General features: G+C 35.2%; 1 pseudogene; it reads left to right on the forward strand.

Annotated features, from left to right (window-relative positions):
* The first annotated feature begins 2,170 nt into the window (after positions 1 to 2,170).
* LOC127683967 (uncharacterized) lies at positions 2,171 to 2,310 on the forward strand (annotated as a pseudogene).
* The last annotated feature ends 2,748 nt before the right edge of the window (positions 2,311 to 5,058 follow it).

Raw genomic sequence — 5,058 nt, forward strand, 5'->3', positions numbered from 1 at the left:
ACTTCCTTTGGGCTGAGGAGGAAGGTCACCTGGGTGATTTCTTTGTCTTTCTGAGCTAGCAGACTTTCACCCCATCATCTGTCTCCCAAGTCTTTAATGGTAAAATCAAACGATAATTTTTTTTTAAACAATTAGTAATAATTGAGTCTGATTTGATCTGCACTCCCCTGGTGGTTGGTGAAGCAGAGTGTTTGTAAGTTTTTCATATACCTATTGGCTGATGGTATATCTGTTTTGAGGACAATCTGGTCAATTATTCTTCTGATTTTTTAATTAAGTTAATTTTCCCTCATAGTGATGATTTCCTATACATTTCACTATGAAATTCCTCATCGTATATATTTTATCCATTTCTAAGGCTGTTTCTCTACTCTATTATTTTCTATATGCATGCTTCTTAGTTTGAAAAAAATCCAGTTCATTTCTATTGTTTTTATTTCTCATTTGATTTGAAAGCCAATAGAAATACCACTGCCCAGACCTATGTCATTAGGTTTTTCCATATTTCCTTTTTACTTACTTTGAGAGTTTATATCATAGCATAGGATTTTAAATATACTTTTGAATGATTGTTGTCCAATCTATGAAGTAAGGGCTCCAGATTCTAGCTCTATTTATATCTATCATTCTCAAAATTGCTTATACAAGAGACATGTGTCCCTCTTGTGTATTGTTGACACTATTGGTGAGGATCAGTTGACAATGGATGCATACATTTATTCCTGTAATGCATTCTCCTCCATTGTGCCTGTACCACTCATTCTGTTCAGATTGGTACACTTTGGCAATGCATTCTGTGATGAGACATTTTGCTGATTCCAGCTTTGTTTTTTTATTCAAATTGCTTTGTCTAGTTCAAATACTTTAGGTTCCACATAGATTTTATGGTTGTCATTGTTATTATATGTCTGAAAAGTATTGTGAACATGTTAGACCCTTTTGGTTGGATGGGAGTTTTTAGACTATAAATTCTCCTGGTCTATGCACCTGTGTTTCCACTGATTTCTGTTCCTCAATTTCCTTCTTCAGTTTCTCAGTTTGTGTGTACAGCTTTTTTACATGCACAGCTTATTTAATTCCTATGCATTATGTTTTAACTCCTGTGGTTTGTTGGGCTATAAGTCTTGACCTGGTACTAGGCTGAGTCTAGAGCCTGAGATGTATGGGACCATCCTGGTATAAAAATTCACTAGGTAAAGCTTTCTTATGTCTCCATTGCAAACTTATGGAGCCTTTTTCTCTCTGTGCATTGCACATCTTGACTTGGGAAAAGTGTGACACACACATTAACTACTCAACTATTATTTGTTTACATTTTTTGAAATTTGAGATTATACTATAATTATATTTCTTCCTTTCCTTTCATCCCTCTAGACTCTCCTCTATAACTTTCTTTGCTCTCTTTTAAATTCTTGCCCTATTTTTTCATTAATTGATATTGCATGCATATATGTAAGAATATATACATATATCTTACTAAAGATAATCTGTTCAGTCTGTATAGTGCCACTTGTGCATATGCTTTCAAGGTTGATCATTTCGGTTTATTGCCACCAGGAAATGATAAATGAAAACCCAGATGCATTCACCCTGTTTTGAACACACACACACACACACACACACACACACACACACACACACACACACACACACATATATATTGAAATAATGGCTGCTTCATAAATGAAAATAAGTTTTATGTATCAGTCAGAAAAAGACATTGTACAAAATCAACATTGGGCCTAGGATGTGGTTTTCTGACCCTTTGCTTTAGCATTCCTCAAACTACTACCTTTTTGTTAGTTTGTTTATTTTATCCTTACATAGCCTCATATGTAGTGACTATTCTTTCCATTTTAGCGATGAGAAAATTCGGTAGCAGCTTGTTAAATAACATGCTTCCTCTTACTTCTTAAGTATCATAGCTAGGATTTTACTATATGTGATATTTCTGGAGATCTTTAGGAAGTGAATTTAAGAAAGAAGACCAGATTCTCAACATTTTTTATTCCAGTGTCTGATCAAAGCATGGGACTATGTTAGGTTTTCAATGTACTGAAAGGTATTGAAAGTCTAAATAAGTCATCAATGGAGCAAAATTGATTCTTTGGAAGTTGTGGTTCTTTTGTTTGGAACAGAGAAATAATGGGTATGATGTACCTAGGAAATTATCACTTCTCAGCCTTTTGGCTAAGATCAAGTGTGGAAATATGAAATATTGTTATAGACATGTTATCTATTTGCACTAGGCCTCCTGGGAAAATATGTATTAGGATTTGTATTGCTGAGACAAATATCTGAAAAGATCAACTGGAGAAGGAATGATTTACTTAAAGCTGTAGTTGACTGGGCCAATCTCTTTTTCCCTATGACAAGGTAAAAACACAGAAGATAAGCATGGTGGAGAAAGAATATCTCATCTCAGCTAAGGAGTATTAGAAGGGGGTCAGAAACAAAGAACAATTCAAAGGCATGTGTTTAAATACCAATTTCTATTTTCCACTCCCTCTCAAAGGCCCCAATAAATTATGAGTTGATCAAAGTATTAGTCCTCAGGACTTCCAAGATCACTTCAAATTCCATCAGTTGTCAAACCTTTTGGGCATATCTCAGATTTAGGCCAGAACAGTTTCTCAGCTTATATCTGTGGTCTGGATACAATTATTAACAGAAGTCAGTTTTGATCTCAATGCTGTGTCAGTGTAATATATTCTATGATTCTTGCTTCCATGGAACTTGAAAGATGACTCTGCACTTGCACAGCATGCTTTGTAACGTAAAGTCTTCTTAGTCCCATCCGATTACCACTTTCCAGGAAACTCTTTGCAGGACATCAAAATCTCAAGAAATTTGATTGTTTGCTTATCTTCTCCAGAAAACAGTTTAAAATATGCAAAATTTCTTAACTTCTCAATTCATAGCTTCTAAGGACCGCTTCCTTCTCAAGTGTTTGAAGTTGCTATGACAATGATATACATATATGTGATCATTCTTATCATTTCCAACTTTAGTGATTAATCTTCTCAACTTGGTAGGGTCTAGAATCACCTAGGAGACAATGGCCTCTAGTCATGCCTGTGAGGGATTATCTAGGTTAAATTAATTGTAGTGGGAAGACCCACAATAATTTGTGGAGAAGATAGTGTTGGGTTTGTGTCCTAGGTAAGATTAAAAGAAGTTCAGCTGAGCACTGGCACTGGTTTTTCTCTGCCTCCTGATTATGGAAGCAATGCAACCATCTCTTTGGAGCTCCTGATGTCATGTTACCCCACCCTCTTCTGTGACCAAAATAAACCCCATCTCTCTTAAGTTGCTTTTGTCAGGAAACTTTGTCACAGCTAGTGGAAAATTAATGTGTCAACCAAGCTCATGGATTGAAAATCCCACATTAAGACAGTATTGAAAGCCTTCTAAGTAGATAGATTTTTGTTTTACCTACTCTGAGAAATTTCTAAGACTCTTAAGGTATTAGGATAGTACCTTTGTCACATTAAGAGTAAGCTCTGCATGACCTTATGACAATTATATTGATGCTATTCTCAGGGAGTTAGTACTTTGGTAATACCTCATTTTTTTCTCGACTTTTTCTTACCTATATCTGAAGATTAACAAGATTCAAGAGATTCTCTGGGATCAGACTTTTCTACATATTAACATTTAGACATAGATAATCTGGGAGCTGAGTTCTTCTCTTGATCCCAAAGTGAATGTTTTAGTAGTTCTAAAGCTAAATGTGTTTTCTATCACTGTTTAAATTTTGTGTAACTATCAGATGGTACTTAAAAGTTGAGATGTTCTTTAACAGTAGATATTTTAGTTCACTACTGGAATTGGAGGTACAGGCAGTTGTGAATTGCCTGATGTGGGTACTAAGAATCAAACCCTAGGCCTCTGTGAGAGCAATAAATGATCTTAACTAGTGAACCATCTCCCCAGCCCCTGAGTCTTAATTTATAGGAGTATCATGAATATATTTTATTGAAACAAATCCATGAAGTAGTGGGTAGCTTCAACAGAGAAAGAATTGGAGCCTAATTTGGGTCAATTCTGGTCACAATTCACTTTTCTTTTCAGGAGGGGAAAAGCCAAAAACCAGAAATAAACTTATTTTATAAAGTAACACTGTGAAAACTTATTGTTCTTTTTTGCTATATTTTTTATTGTGCTTTGGGACTTGGTTTACTCAGCTATAAAAATTTTAATAGAGTATTTCTTGCTTTTGCTTTGGAAGCTAACAAGAATATGACACTTTAGGGGTTATTTGATGGAAAGCAGACGAGTCTTTAAAATTTGCTGAAGCAAGCTCTAGCTACTAGCTACTGTACTTTTAATCTAAATATAGCTTCTCTTTACTTTGATTTTTCTATAAGGCAAATAGGAATCCCTCTCTATATCAGCAAAAATTTAATTAAACACAGCTTCAAAATCTTCGCACTGTACTAATCTTGAATGCTAATCATTCTTGAACTTTATGTAGCATCTCTTCTCCAGGGATTGTCAAATACATTTTGTTGATGGTTTAATTGGCATATTTGAAGCATTCTGCTTATTTTTACCCATTGTGCTATATGGAAGCAATTATTAAGTTTGAATTCTCTAGAGCTCGATTTGTCCTAGGATTTCTGTTTATCGCACTCATCAGCTCTTGCCAAAAATGTATGGAGAGGCTGGGTAGATGACTCAGTTGATCAAATGCTTGAAGTACATGCATGAGGACCAGAGTTTGAGTTTACATGCAAATATCTTGGAGCACCAATGCACGCCTGTAAAGCCATCACTGGGAAGGCAGAGCTAAGAGAAATTCTGAGATCTGCTGGATAGCCAGGCTACGAGATCAGTGAGCTCCAGGTTCAATAAAAAATCTCTGTCTCAAAAATTAAATAGAGAAAGATGCCTAATGCCAATAAGTGGTTGCCACACATATATACATGTACACACATATAAAAATGTACGCCAACAGAAAGTTGTAGAGAGTCAGCATAAAACTCCATATTGAGCAAATTGATTTAGTTTTATTTTCATTCAAAATATATCCAAATTTTGAACTCACAGTATATG

The sequence above is a fragment of the Apodemus sylvaticus genome, chromosome 4, assembly GCF_947179515.1.
Source record: "Apodemus sylvaticus chromosome 4, mApoSyl1.1, whole genome shotgun sequence".
NCBI lineage: Eukaryota > Metazoa > Chordata > Mammalia > Rodentia > Muridae > Apodemus > Apodemus sylvaticus.